Source organism: Amborella trichopoda, chromosome 6 (genome assembly GCF_054954075.1).
Source record: "Amborella trichopoda isolate Santa Cruz 75 chromosome 6, AtrichopodaSantaCruz75HAP2 v2.0, whole genome shotgun sequence".
Taxonomy (NCBI): domain Eukaryota; kingdom Viridiplantae; phylum Streptophyta; class Magnoliopsida; order Amborellales; family Amborellaceae; genus Amborella; species Amborella trichopoda.
The window spans coordinates 40,032,954-40,048,643 of NC_142341.1; the positions used below are offsets into that span (position 1 = coordinate 40,032,954).

The 15,690-nt window shown below is 41.4% G+C and overlaps 1 non-coding gene across 1 annotated transcript in view; it reads left to right on the forward strand.

Moving 5' to 3' along the window:
* Positions 1-9,884, forward strand: part of LOC18429995 (uncharacterized) — a 115,131-nt gene extending 105,247 nt beyond the window's left edge. Inside the window, exon 38 of the transcript XR_016058575.1 lies at positions 9,566-9,884. This is a non-coding gene — a transcript (uncharacterized LOC18429995). The remainder of the gene's footprint in view (positions 1-9,565) is intronic.
* The last annotated feature ends 5,806 nt before the right edge of the window (positions 9,885-15,690 follow it).

Genomic DNA, 15,690 nt, shown 5'->3' on the forward strand with positions numbered 1-15,690 from the left:
CTAGTTTACTTTTGTGTCCAAGAGAGGTTTTTGTGGGGAGAAAATGAAGATAAAACAGAATTTCTGTTTGGTAGCTTGGGATAAGGTTTGTACCTATGAAGCTAGAGGTGGAATGGATGTGAAAAGCTTGACTAGTGCTTTACTTAACAAATGGTGCTGAATGAAAGGTGATCAGTTATGGAAAAGGATATTGTTAGAGAAATGTGGGAAATACCGATGGCATATGAGAGCTTAAACAAGAAAGGCTTTACTCAGATTTAGATGGGGGTTGTTGCACAAAATGAGGTATTTTAAGGAATATGAGAGTATCGGCGGGAGATGGAACAAACCAGATTCTAGCAACAGAATTGGGTGGGGACAGATCTCTAAAGGTACAGTTCCCAACTTCGTTTGCAAAAGTGACTTCATAAATTCAAATATGAAAGAAATGGTCAATGCATATGGGTATAATGCCATCTGGAATATTACTTGGATTGGTGAAGAGGTGGTGAAAGGTTCTATTATCTAAGGAAAAGATATCATTTGGAACCAAATTCTCAAGGGGCTTTTATTGTTACATATGACTTGCTCTTTAATGATAGAAGACGATGGCAAGAGACGAGGTGGGTCAGAATTTGGAAGTTGCCCAACACCAATGAAAGTAAAATATTGTATTTTGGTTGCTTAGCATGAACAAGCGGTTGACCATTGATGTGCTTAGAAAAAGGGGGAAAAGTTTTTAGCAAATACATGTATTCTGTGTAAAGGTTGACCATCTGTTTTTGCATTGTGGAAGTGGGTGCAGTACATGTTACAGAGCATGTGTGTGATATTTTCACATTGTGGGAGTTGTCAAATGTTAGGTTGGAGAAAGTTCACTTTGGAAGATCACTAAAGGGGTTGCGTGGGGCATCTAGTAGAAAATAATTTTTGGCGATGGCAATGATTGATCGAATGTATCAGTTGCATCACTTGATAAGGAGGACATGTAGTACCCATCAAGCAAGCGTCTGGGAACCCCTTGATAAATTTTTATGGAATCTCGATGGGAAATCCTGGCAGAGGAGGTGGTATTGGAGGTGCAGTTAAGGATCATAAAACAAGATATTGTGGGCCTGTTGGGTGTTAACAGAAAATGAGGCTGAAATGATATGAGTGTTCCAAGGGATTAGAGTAGCAGATTGGTGATAATGGATCATTGTGGGTGATTCCATGAACGTGACTCATTGGTGTACGAAGGAAATGTGACAATTTTATAGAGATAATTGTGGTATATTGGAGGGCTGGTTAGGGATTATATTGGGACAATTTTAAAGAGATATTGTGGGCTTTGTGTATTATTAACATAGCAAATGGAGCTGAGATAAGATCAGTGCTGCAAGGGATTAGAGTAGCAGATTGGTGATAATGGATCATTGTGGGTGATTCCATGAACGTGACTCATTGGTGTACGAAGGAAATGTGACAATTTTATAGAGATAATTGTGGCATATTGGAGGGCTGGTTAGGGATCATATTGGGACAATTTTAAAGAGATATTGTGGGCTTTATGTATTATTAATAAAACAAATGGAGCTGAGATAAAGGTCAGTGCTGCAAGGGATTAAGGTGGCTGAGCAATTTGGTGGATCATTGAGGATGACACCTCATGAATGTGATTCACTGCAAGGGATTAAGGTGGCTGAGCAATTTGGTGGATCATTGAGGATGACACCCCATGAATGTGATTCATTGGTGTAAGAAGAAAATGGAGGTGCCTTTGACGCTCTGGGAGGAGGTTATGGTTCATTTCCTGATAATTGGTTCATTTGCATATAGAGAGAAAAACTCAGCAGCAGATGCCTTGGATAAAGATAAAGTCTAGATGGAAGTGTTAGGGGGAAAGATTGAATGTATATATAGAGAGAAAAACTCAGCAGCAGATGCTTTGGATAAAGATGCAGTCTAGATGCAAGTGTTAACTATGATATTAAAGATGGGCCCATGAGTTAGTGGGAAAGATTGAATGTATATATAGAGAGAAAAATTCAGCAGCAAATGTTTTGGCTCAAGATGCGGTCTAGATGCAAGTGTTAACTGCGATATTAAAGATGGGCCCAGAGTTAGGGGTAAAGATTGAATGTATATAGAGAGAAAAACTCAGCAGCAGATGCAAGTGTTAACTGTGATATTAAAGATGGGCCTAGAGTTAGGAAGTAAATTGAATGTATATAGAGAGAAAAACTCAGCAGCAGATGCTTTGGATAAAGATGTACTCTAGATGCAAGTGTTGGGGGGAAAGATTGAATGTATATAGAGAGAAAAACTCAGCAGCAGATGTTTTGCAGTATAGATACAAGTGTTAACTGCGATATTAAAGATGGGCGAGTTAGGGGGAAAGATTGAATGTATATAGAGAGAGAAACTCAGCAGAAGATGCTTTGGCTTAAAGATGCAGTCTAGATGCAAGTGTTAACTGTGATATTAAAGATGGGCCCAGAGTTAGGGGGAAAGATTGAATGTATATAGAGAGAAAAACTCAGCAGCAGATGCTTTGGCTTAAAGATGCAGTCTAGATGCAAGTGTTAACAGTGATATAAAGATGGGCCCAGAGTTAGGGGGAAGGATTGAATGTAAATAGTTGGAGTTTTTCTATAATGTTGTATATTGTGTGATGGCAATTTTTATAAATTGCATTGCTGCTGCATTTTGTTGATGTACTTATGTTATTTTCATTTTTTTTGGGGAAAAGTACTTGTGTTATTTTTTGAATGAATAAATGAATGAAGAAATAAAGATGTTATTTTGTGAATGAATGAAGAAGTAATGCTACCTTTGTTTAAACAAAAAAAAACCCTGATATTATATATAAGGTTACTTTGACAAAGTATCTTGTATGCTAACAAAGTATGTTCGACTCTTCTTTTATTTTAAATAACCATTAGTACATATTGAACAAAGTATGTTTGACTCTTCTTTTATTTTAAATAACCATTAGTACATATTGAACAAAATGGGCTATTACTTTGTAGAGAATTTTTTTAATCATTACCCCCATCCATAGTGCGTTCTATATTCTCAATAAGGTAATATCTGAATTCATGTCAACAAAATAAAAAAAAAGGTATAATATCTGAAATCCATTTGCATATAACGTTTGTGAAGTATATGTAATGATTTTACATAGTCGTGCTTTTGAGTTTTGAAAAGCACAACCTAGAGTTTTTATGATTCGTGTACTTAACTTCTATTGACTTGGGGTGATTTCATTGTAAGTACATCCCTCTCTTGACAAATTCTCTCTCTCTAAAAGCTATCTCTCTCTCATCCACTTTCTCTAACCTAGTAATTTCTATAGTAATTTCTATTCTCTCTCACGATGGGTTCTCTGTCAGGCAGTTTGCTTGATGACCCCTTATTTTGCACGGGTCCTCTCTCTTGCCCCTTATTCTCCCTCTCAATCCTGTGCCATCTTCCTCCCAGTCTCCCACCATGAAAAATCTTCAATTTTCCACTATCTCCCTCAAACATGATAGCATCATGCAACTTCATGACCTCTCCCATAATGAATTATGCTCTTCTTGACAAATTGGGGTGATTTCATTGTAAGTAAATCCCTCTCTTGACAAATTATCTCTCTCTCTCTCTATAATCTATACCTTTTATTCTCTCTCTCATCCACTCTCTCTGACCTGGTAATTTCTATTCTCTCTCACGATGGGTTCTCTGTCAGGCAGTTTGCTTGATGACCCCTTATTTTGCACGGGTCCACTCTCGCGCCCCTTATTCTCCCTGTCAATTATGTGCCATCTTCCTCCCATCCCACCACGAAAAATCTCCAATTTTCCACCATCTCCCTCAACCATGATGCATCATACAACTTCATGACGTCTCCCATAATGAATTATGCTCTTCTTGGATGCCTAGAAAACCGTACATGTCTCTCGCCCCTTATTCTCCTTCTCAATCATGTGTCATCTTCCTCCCATTCTCCCACCCAAAAAATCTCCAATTTTCACCATCTCCCTCAAACATGATAGCATCATGCAAATTCATGATCTCCTCCAATAATGAATTATGCTCTTCTTGGATGCCCAGAAAACCGGACATGAGGGTGGGATGCAGCAATGGCATCCTTTGTACCCATGTTTTATTTGATTGCTTAGTAGCATGACCATTAATGTGCTTAGAAAAAGGAGGAAAAGTTTTTTAACAAATACATGTGTAAAAGGTTGAAGAGAAACGTGACCATCTTTCTGTTTTTGCATTGTGGGTATACAAGGAAAAATATGGAATTGGATAATATATGGAAGTGGGTGCTGCAGTACATGTTACAAATATTTTCGCATTGAGGAAGTTCACTTTGGAAGATCACTAAAGAGCCTGCGTGGGCAATGATTGATCAAATGTATCAGTTGCATCCCTTGATAAGGATGACATGATTAATCAAGAAAGCGTATGGGAACCCCCCAGATAAATTTTTATGGAATCTCCATGGGAAATCCTGGCAGAGGTGGTATTGGAGATGGGCGTATGGGAACCCCCAGATAAATTTTTATGGAATCTCCTGGCAGAGGTGGTATTAGAGGTGCGCAGTAAGGATCATAAAAAAAAATATCGTGGGCCTGTGCGTATCAGTGTTGCAAGGGATGAGGCTGAAATGATATCAGTGTTGCAAGGGATTAGAGTAGCAGATTGGTGATAATTGATCATTGGTGTAAGAAGAAAATGGAGGTTCCTTTGATACGTTGGGAGGAGCTTATGGTTAACGGTTCATATGCATGTATATAGAGAGAAAACTCATTGGTGTACGAAGGAAATGTGACAATTTTATAGAGATATTGTGGTATTGGAGGGCTAGTTAGGGATCATATTGGGACAATTTTAAAAAGATATTAAGGGCCTTTGTGTATTATTATATAGAGCTGAGATAAGATCAGTGCTGCAAGGGATTAATGTGATTCGTTGGAATAAGAAGAAAATGGAGGTTCCTTTGATGCTTTGGGAGGAGGTTATGGTTCATTGTCCTGATATGTTAGGTTCATATGCATGTATATAGAGAGAAAAACTCATTGGTGAACGAAGGAAATGTGACAATTTTATAGAGATATTGTGAGCCTTTGTGTATTTATTTTATAGAAAATGGAGCAAGGGATTAAAGTGGCCGAGCAATTTGGTGGTAAATTGATCATTGGGGGACTCCATGAATGTGATCCGTTGGTGTAAGAAGAAAATGGAGGTTCCTTTGATGCTTTGGTTATGGTTCATTGGCCTGATATGTTAGGTTCATATGGCATGTATATAGAGAGAAAAACTCAGCAGCAGCAGATGCTTTGGCTAAAGATCAGTGCTGCAAGGGATTAATGTGATTCGTTGGAATAAGAAGAAAATGAAGGTTCCTTTGATGCTTTGGGAGGAGGTTATGGTTCATTGTCCTGATATGTTAGGTTCATATGCATGTATATAGAGAGAAAAACTCATTGGTAAACGAAAGAAATGTGACAATTTTATAGAGATATTGTGGTATTGGAGGGCTAGTTAGGGGTCATATTGGGACAATTTTAAAGAGATATTGTGGGCCTTTGTGTATAACTAATGGAGCAAGGGATTAAAGTGATTCGTTGGAATAAGAAGAAAATGAAGGTTCCTTTGATGCTTTGGGAGGAGGTTAAGGTTCATTGGCCTGATATGTTAGGTTCATATGCATGTATATAGAGAGAAAAACTCATTGGTGAACGAAAGAAATGTGACAATTTTATAGAGATATTGTGGTATTGGAGGGCTAGTTAGGAGGTTATGGTTCATTGTCCTCATATTCATATGGCATGTATATAGAGAGAAAAACTCAGCAGCAGCAGATGCTTTGGCTAAAGATGCAGTCTAGATGTGTTAACTGTGATATAAAGATAGGCCCAGAGTTTGGGGGAGAGATTGAATGTAAGTAGTTGGAGTTTTTCAATGTTGTATATTGTGTGATGGCAATTTTTATAAATTGCATTGCTGCCGCATTATGTTTTTTTTTTTTTTTGGAAAAGTACTTGTGTTATTTTTGTGAATGAATGAAGAAGTAAAATGTTACCATTCTTAAGAAAAAAAATAGGGTTTTTTTTGGGGTAAGTACTTATGTTATTTTGTGAATGAATGATGAAGTAACCTTTGTTAAAAAAAATAAAAAATAAAAAAAAATAAAAATAAAAATAAAAAAACCCTGATAATAACCAATTACTACGCATATTTCAAATGGGCTATGTTTCTTTAAATGCAAAAAAAAAAAAACCCTGATAATAACCATTAGTACGCATATTTCAAATGGGCATATCTTTGTTAAAAAAAAAAAAAAAAAACCCTGATAATAATAACCATTATTATTATAGTACGCATATTTCAAATGGGCTATATGTTTCTCTAAATGCAAAAAAAAAAACCCTGATAATAACCATTAGTACGCATATTTCTAAATGCTATATGTTCAATATGCGTATTAATATCTGAATGCATATTGACTCTTCTTTTATTTAAATAACCACTAGTACGCATATTAATCATTACCCCATCCATAGTGCGTTCTATTTCATTTCAGCAAAAATAATAAATAGTTGAATTAAAAAAAAAGAAAAGAAAAAGATTGAATTTGCGTGTGGGCCCCACACGCAAAATATCAAATGGTCAAGAATGCTACTAGTGGAGAATATGCGAATGTGATGCAGAATGCTATATTGATAGTTTAGTGCGGCTAGTTTGTCTGTTGCATCGTGAATTTTCACACTGAAATTGTAGAATACATTTTCGAACGTAATGAAAATTTTATTTCAGAATAATGGTACAGATGAAAGTATATGGCCCTAGAATCAAAACCGTTCTATAAAGCTTCCATGACATATCAGGATTACATAAAATAATGGATGGTATCCCACCCTTAATAGAAACAGGACGTCCATATTTGATATGCGCCTCAAACTTATGTTGTGAGCCAATTAATTCTTTCTTGTTGATAAATGGCGAAATTCGATATTGTCAATGACAGGGTATTGCATCATTCGAATAACCACTGAAGTCCATCCATCCACTAAAATAATTGTGCGGGGCTAAGCTTCTTGCCTGTTGAGTTCCCAGTCCGACTCAGACCTTCTATGACAATGCTTATAGGTCTGTCAGGTATTGCTTGCGCAAGCAACACATTCATCCAATTGAATAATTCATCTGGAAGATTAGGGAATTCTAGTTGTGTTGCAAAAATAATAGGTTGTTGTTCACATCGGGACAAGAAATCCTCCGCGGACATAGATGATGATATATGCCTATATGTCATCCTTTGTTGTGTGTTTGATCTGTGTCGTTCATGGAATTCTCCATAATCAACGAAAGATCCCTCTTTAGAGATGTAAGCACGCACTGCGGCAGGATCCTTTGCTGTTTGGACGTTTGAATGATAGGTGGTGGACTCATGAGTGATCTGCCATCTTTTGGGATCGTATATGTCGATAACTTTGAAAAATTGAAGGAGATGATGGAGATGGGGCGTTCCATCCTGATGATGTTCTCCTGATGATGTAGAATTATTGTGGATGAATTTGAGCCGTTCAAGTACTACTGATGACGGTAGAGAACAACGCGCATAAGTTATGAAAATGGCTTTGGCATTAATGTGAAATCCCGTTGGTGCCCTTGGCATTGTATATGAAGACCTTTAGGTTCCTCCGCGACGATGATAGGAAATGAAAACTTCTCTTAGCATCATTGTCGCAGCGTCTTCTTGCCGTTTATATAGTGTTTCTTGGTGGAATTCCATGTCATCCAATTCAAATTTTTTTGAATTCAAATTACACACCAGGCCGTAAATCTATTTGGTTTTAGGTTGTTAGCTATGTTTCTGCTTCATTTATAGCAACAACCAGCACATAACATTTGTGAAGTATTTTAATGATTTTACATAGTCGTGTTTTTAAGTTTTGAAAAGCACAACCTAGAGTTTTTATAATTCGTGTATTTGACTTCTATTGACTTGGGATGATTTTGTAAACCCCAAAGAGCCTAGTATTGTTTGTCATTCATTCCAAACTCTCTCTCTCGCTCTTTTTTTTTTTTTACTAGGTATCTCTCTCTCTCTCATCGAAGGTGACTTTGCTTTTCTGTCAGTCTCTTCTCCCCCTCTCGCACCTCTGTTTTCTCTCACCTAGTCTCTTGTTAACCAGTTACCACTCTCTCTCTTGACAAACTCTCTCTCTCTCTCTCTAAAAGCTGTACCTTTCATTCTCTCTCTTTCATCCACTCTCTTTGACCTGGTAATTTCTATTCTCTCTCACAATGGGAGAATTTTGCTTGATGACTTAGTAGAAGAAATCCTACTCAAGTGGCTTGTCCCTTGTATGGTCTCAAGATTGTCTCAAGATCTTGGAATGAACTCTTATCCTCCCCTTCCTTATTTGGTACAGGTCCACTCTCTCGCCCCTTATTCTCCCACTCTCTCGGCCCTTATTCTCCCTCTCAATCCTGTGCCTTCTTCCTCCCATTCTCCCACCACGAAAAATCTCCGGCCAATCTGCCTGCCTTCCTGCAGTTCCCTGATCCTCAGCATACTATTTTGGATTCTATTTCGACCCCCAGCATTGGAAATTCAGGGTTTTGACTACAGTATCGAATGTGTTGGCATGGAGGAAGCCCATTCTGGAATACTAGCTGTTTGACTCATTGATGGGACAATGGAGGCTTGCATGCCAAAAAAACCTCTAATCTTTGGCACGAAGAATCTTATATCGATTGGCCATACATGCTATGATGGACTGCAGGTTGATCAGCTTCGACATGGTGAGAGAGGCAGTTGAGATAGTGCACCCTCGGTGTGGGTTGGCCATGTTGCTCTTGGATAGGAATGGCCATGTTTCTCTTGTGGCTGTAGTAGGGCTTGATCTAAAAAGTTAATGGTGTGGTTTTGCAAAACTGAAGACAAAGTGGGAGGAGATAATCAACGTACATCTTGCCCGAGTTGGGGTTCGAATATGATAGTGAAAATGTGCTGAAGGAAGGTGATAGGCATCCCTCTCCAGTGCTTGTATGTGGAGGCCAAATTTTTATGATTTACGGTAAAAAGATTATGAGTTATGGCAGTAGTGGGAGGCTGCATGCCTTTTTTCCAAGTGATAGAGATTGTTTGATGGTGAGTATATATGCTACAAACCCACCCTGTTTCTTTGGATTTTTATGGTGGTGAGAGAGGAATGGGGAGATGTGTGGTAAGAAGCGGGGTCTCTCTCAGCCAAGCTTACCGGCAAGAAAAAGAGGAACCTTAAAACTCCGTGCAACTCTCTCCCATGACAACAGTTTGGTGGTCCCCAAGACATCTTGAATGGGGTTGTTTCTCTCCCATGACAATAGTTTGGTGGTCCCCAAGACATCTTGAATGGGGTTGTTCAGTTTGTTGAGGGACTACATTGTCTTGTCGATTGTTTTTTATTATGTTCCATTAATCTTTGTCGATTATTACACTTGTAATATTTTATGCTCCATTATATTTACCTAAATGCATGTCTGTAATTGATCTTTTTTCTCTCTCTCCCCCATGCCAATGCCCATGCCGCGCTGAACTTCAACAATTAAAATGTGGATAAAGCTTGCTGGCATACGAGCAAAAAGGGGTGTTACTCTTGAAGCCATAGCCATCTGCTCTCCCTCCCTCTCTAGAACTTGTCCATTGCTGTTTGCAGGAACTCGTCAAGGAATCTGTCCTCTAAAGCTGCCAAAAAACGCTCATATCGAGCTGATAATTGCCAGAAATCTCAGGTGTTCGGCATTCCGGATTTTGCGGGCATTGTTGTTTGGCTTCTGCATCATTTTCTTGACATTTTTTCCTTTTTGAGGACAATTTGGAGCTGTGTCCTTTGTTACATATGTAGCAGCGGCATTTTCTTAATAAAAAGTTTGTTCTCTGATGCAGATTATACGAATTTTGAAGTATTTGCTCAAAATCCCCAAGTAATTGAATTGTTTTATATCCTAATAATGGTTTGGGTGTTATAATAGATTTTTGTTTTGGATCTAGTTGATCAAAACTTAACTCTTATCTTCAAAAAGATTTACCGGTTTGTCAAGACTTAACCTTCTGTTAAAGAATCTTTGATCGAAAAATATATATTATTTCCTGATGCTTAGAAAGTTACAGGATGTACTTCTTTTTTAGAAAGTTTTATCTGTAGAATTTTCTGTGAACCTGTTTGCAGGTATTTCCAAATCTCGCCAATTTAGTTTTGGTTGTATCTCTGTATCAAAATTGCGAGGTTCAAAAACTTCTACAATTTGATTATTTAAATCTTTTAGTTATACTAGTTAATTCATGGATGACTTTCCATTCGATAGCTAAATCGACACTATCTTCTTTCATACGGACATTTTTGTCTAGATAATTATTTTAACTGTATCTCATGCGCAACTTCGGTTTAGAGTTCATATTTTGTTTCTGGTACTGGGTTTGAAAATGACGGTGAAGGTTTTTCTTCTTCATTTGGAAAAAATCTTCTTGTTTTTTTAAATAATTTTCGAAACTATCAGGGGTCTAGAGTCTGGTTTTTGGATTAGAATCCAAATGATCCGGTTTTTCAATTTATCTTTTTCCCTTAATTTCAGACGACTTTTCGAAGTGTCATTTACTTCATTTGCAGTATATTTTCTGATTCTACGTCCACTATCGTCTAAATTGACTGTTCGATGATAATTATTTCTTAACATGGATTCTTCATGTTATGCTAACAACCTTTGTATGTTGTAAATACGATGGTTTTTCTTGTTTCAAAGTCTATTTCCTTTATGTATCTTGATTTCTAATAATCTATAATTTCTTTGATGACTTCAAAATTTTGAGATTCATTTTCTTCTAAAACGCATTTCAGCTCCATAAAATAACATTTTTTTAGGTTTATATGGATTTTTCGAGTCTGTGATTAGGGAAAAGCCCATTTTTTGAAAACTCTAGACTTTGAAGGCTCACTTTCAGGGCTGCAGGACCCAGACCCACTTTCAGCTGGATGTCGGGCGTCATCTTTGAGATGCTTCGAACGGGCCTCCGGAAGCTGAAGGAGGTGCCCCTCGAAGAGCTTGGAACAACAATCCAACAGTTGAGGGGGATCACCTTAGGGAGTGAGCCCGAAGTCCTCCCTTACTTTGATAGCATCGCCAACGAGTTGGAGGGATGGAGGGTGAAAGCTCTGCAGGCGGAAGAAACGATGATAGCCCCTTTTGGTCGGGAAACAACGATAGCCTGCTAGTGGTGAGGCGGTGATAACCCCATAGTGGTGAACCCATGTGGCCTTTGAGAGTCGCTTTTGTGAGCGACCCCATCTAGTTTGGGGTGAGAGAAGACAACGACAACAATGTGAGGGTAGAGAAAGGGGTAGGCCTCCTACATTGCCTGCACCGAAAAGGGGTAGGCCTCCTACATTGCCTGCACCGGAATATAGCCTTGAGCCGGGACTTGCCGACTCTAAGCAAGAGGATGGTAAAAACCCCAGGCATGAAATGGTCCTCTGCTGGCCTGCGAGTGCAAGGGGAGCAGCACCAGTATTTGAAGGGTTACTTATCATGGACCATGAGAGTATTGAGTCGTTTCAGAGCTATTTTGAGATGGGCTTCCCTATTGGCCGTCATTCAGTGCTCGGCGGGCTATTATGATCATTGCTCAAACACGGTCAAAGTATTACTGAAAACTTGGGTCCATGTCAGCAATACATGGCTACTTGGTCATGGGGATGCAGGGATATTACTGATGGACCTGCACTTCATTGGTGGGCTTTCGCTCCTCGGCGCTATGTATGACGAGTTTGTACCCTCGAACTCTAGCATCTTTGGAGGGGAAAGAGTAGGGAAAAAAGCCCCACCGATTGGGCTTCAGAAACTGTTTGGGATCTACTAACTACTATGCGGTGAGTCCAAAAGTGGACGGGTCTCCTTCGTCGAATGGATAGCATTTTTCTACAACCAGCACCGAGGAAAAGGAAGAAGGGGAAGGCACCCCTCAAGGAGGCCCCGTCAATTTTTGAGCTGCGGAAGGAGAATGGGTATATATTCCTATCAGCTTATCTGGTACTTTTCTTATGCAAGTTTGCTCTGCCAGGTGAGGCATACACCATTCGTCCAAGCACGTTGTATGTTGTATGTGACATGGCACGGGGGAAAGAGTATGCACTTGTACAGCCAGCCCTGTGCAACATCTATTATGGCCTGGGAGCCATTTCTTGAGGGAGACTACATCAAGGAGAGGAAGGAGGGAACGACATAGTAGATGATGAGGCCTTCCCAAGGGATTTCAAGACTCCTTTCCCAATCCATTATGTTTATGGCTGCAGTGGGGCTTACTCCCCCAACACGTATATCAAAAATAGGGTGTTGGAAGATACCATGTGCCCATTCTTTTTGAAGATTACCGGGCATAAAGCAATTTTCTACACACCTGGTCATGCGAACAACTTGTTCTATAATGACCATCTTCACATGACCCGGGTTGCATTCCCAATTGGGGGCCTTACAGAGCATGCATTCGTTGACGAGCTTGGCCACCACCTAGACGGTGATTTCACAGCCATAATCCATAACGTAAAAAGCTTGACGGATACTTCCCTCATCGATTCGCCCGGCAGCATGGGCTAGATCAAGGATGCCCATCATCAGAAGCCCTATACTCCTCCCTGCTCTGATTCTCCAGAGGAAACGGTCAGCGTCATGGTCATTAACGATCCTAGTGACGCTCAAGAGGAGCGCATGAACAGGTTTGAAGCCATAATACAGTCTATCATCGAAAAGATGGAGCGCCTAGAAGCCGCCTGGTCACCTCCCTCTTCTTCCCACCTTGAGGCCAACTCCCCTCCTGTTGAGGACACAACTCCCAAGCAGCCTCCTCTAATAGCCTCTCAAGATGGTTCTGCTCCCCGGGTATACTCCCAAGCCGACATAGATGCCATGGTGACCCATAGCCTCAAGAACAAGATCCCGGGTATGCAAGGGGCACTGCTTTACCAAAAGCCATATCCCTCTCATATTGATCGGGTATCGTTCCCCCCAAACTACCAAAAGGGGAAGCTGCTCTTGTTCAACGGTACGACATCACTGCACCAGCACATCGCCCATTTCAAAGTAGCCTATCGAGAGTTGGCAACTGACAAATAGCTCCTCCTTTAGTTTGTCGAGACCCTTGAAGAACTAGCTTTCCAGTGGTATGCTCGGATACCTCCAAGCTCGGTACACACCTGACAGGAAATGAAGCAGCTCTTCTATCAGCATTTCTCTGAAGTGCAAAAAAACGTTTAAACCACCGAGCTCCTCACCTTGATGCAAGAACCTGGCGAGTCGATCGACAAGTTTGTAGCCCAGTTGATAGAGTTGGCAACCTACCACTCTACTCCCATGATAGAATGAGAAGTAGTCCAAACCTGCATTCGGAACATGCTGCCGGAGATAGCCCTGCATGTTGAGGCTTCCAACCCTTCCTCCATGTAGGAGCTCATCTCTAAAGAAGTGCATATTGAGGGTCTATCCAAGCACCACGGTAATTTCCGTCAACAATCCTTTAGCTCGAGAAACGGCAGGGGCAATGGCAATTCTCGCTCCAGTAATCGGGGTAACTAGCAAAAAGGGGTGATTAGTGCAACCGTCACTGTGACGGACACTAAGAAAGCACCCTTCAGACCTTGGACCTCAGACCTCTCTATAGGGGTAGTCACTACTAAGGCACAAACAGCACCTCAGACCGAAGATAAGCAGAAGCAGACCTACAACCAGATCCACCTCCCAAGAACTCCAATCAAAATGACTACTGGGCTCGGCATCGAAACAAGGTGTACCCCCTTGAGAAAGAGTGGGTTCCTGCGCTGCTCTGATTACTCCTAGAGCAGGGTATGATTCAGCTGCCTGAGGTTAAGTCTCTTGAGCAGCACACTCAAGAGACCCATAAGAAGTATTGTTCCTATCACATAAGGGTAAACCATCCCACCGAAGACTGCTTTGTGCTCAAAGAAATTATCGAGGCGCTCATTAATAAGGGTCAGATAATGCTCGAAGAGCTAAAGAAAGCATTCGGGGCAACTGAGGCTTCCCATGTGGTGACAATCCAAGCAGATGATGAGGCACCCTCTGTCCTTTACACAGTGTTCGCTGTGATGCTCGAAGAGGGTCTCATCACGCCCAAGCCGTCAAGGCAGCCCAAGCTCTTGGCTCCCTGGACTGAAAAACCTTTGGTGTCCGTACTACGGGATACGAGGCTATGACCTGAGTGAGTGCATTGGGTTCCTTACACTCCTTGCAAAGAAGATGCAATAATGCCAGGAAGTTCATGAAAACACAGGGGGAACCCCCAAGTCCTCGCGCAACCGGGACAAGGAGACCGCTCACCGCAAGAGCCGAGTCATAATGATTCAGACCAATTCTAGGTCTTGTTCGAAGCTATGCTCCAGCAAGGACTTATCACTCCCAAGCCCGCCAGGAAACCCAGGCGCCTTGCCCAGGGAACAGAAAATCTCTAGTGCCCATACCACCAGGAATGAGGCCATGAGTTGAGCGAGTGCTTTGGCTTCGAAGCAGTACTCGCAGAAAAGGTACAGAAGGGCCAGATCGTTTGTGTTGTCCTCCCGAAATGCTTCCAAACCAGCACCCCCATCCAGGAAGAAGATCCAGCACAGGTCCCCTATGAGTACACCTTAGGCCCGTCTGAGCCGTTGACTTCTCAGCCCTAGGAAGTCTACCATGGGCAAAGCAGGCTCAAGTCCTTGAAGCGTGAGGCAGTCCGCCAGGCTAGGGCTACTCATTGGCCTGATAGGACGGACCAAATCCCGCCCGCTAAAAGGAGACGAGCTCCTAGGTCAGCTCGTCGAGGGAATCATATTCCTCAGCCCCCACTAGAGGAAGAATTCCTAAGGCCTCTCCCTCCATTTCCAACCCTATAGGACTTCATCCCAGGCGCATCTCGCCTTACTTCTTCGTCCAATCAAGACGACGTCCCTAAGTCATCAACTGCCCAGGGTACGCTCAACAAGGGTGACAACACTAAAAGCATCCCTCAATGGTTAGAGATAGGGCAAGGCCCAAAATACTCCATGCATGCATCCGATAAGGGTGACAACGTTAAAAGTACCTCTCAACGGGCAGAGACGGGGCAGAACCTAAAGTACCCCCTACTTATGTCCAACTCTTATGACGATGTAAAAAGCTACCCAAAACCCTCTGACTCTTCTTCTCCCTCCTCTTCTACCTCTCTCGCAGGTACAACTCTGTAGTGCCCAGACTTCAAGGCCTTGAACAAGGAACTCGAAGGCACTAACATTAGCAAGTCCCATCGAAAGCGTTTGAGAAAAATACAAGCCCAAGCGGCGGGATTCCAAACAGTTGCTAACGCCATGGTGGCTCAAGCCAAATTCGAGCTACCCTTAAGCTCCTACTCCCACGAGGCCTGTCACGTGCTTCAGGTCCATGAGGTGTCACCCAACTCGGGGCAGGTACCGAGTAATTTTTGCCATGATGTCAAGGACTCCACGCTCGAGGTTGACCCTCTCATCCCCTACAACAGCAATGCACCGAAATGGCCTCCCACACTCTGGCCCTCCTAGAATCAGAAATGTTAGGATCATGGGTCTCTGCATTCCAGACCGATAAGAAGCCTCTTGAGTCCCCTGACGAGGAGTTGCAAGAAGCTCCTGAAGAATGGGAAGAAGGTGGCCAGGCCACGGTGGACGAGCTCTAGGAGATAAACTTAGGTGA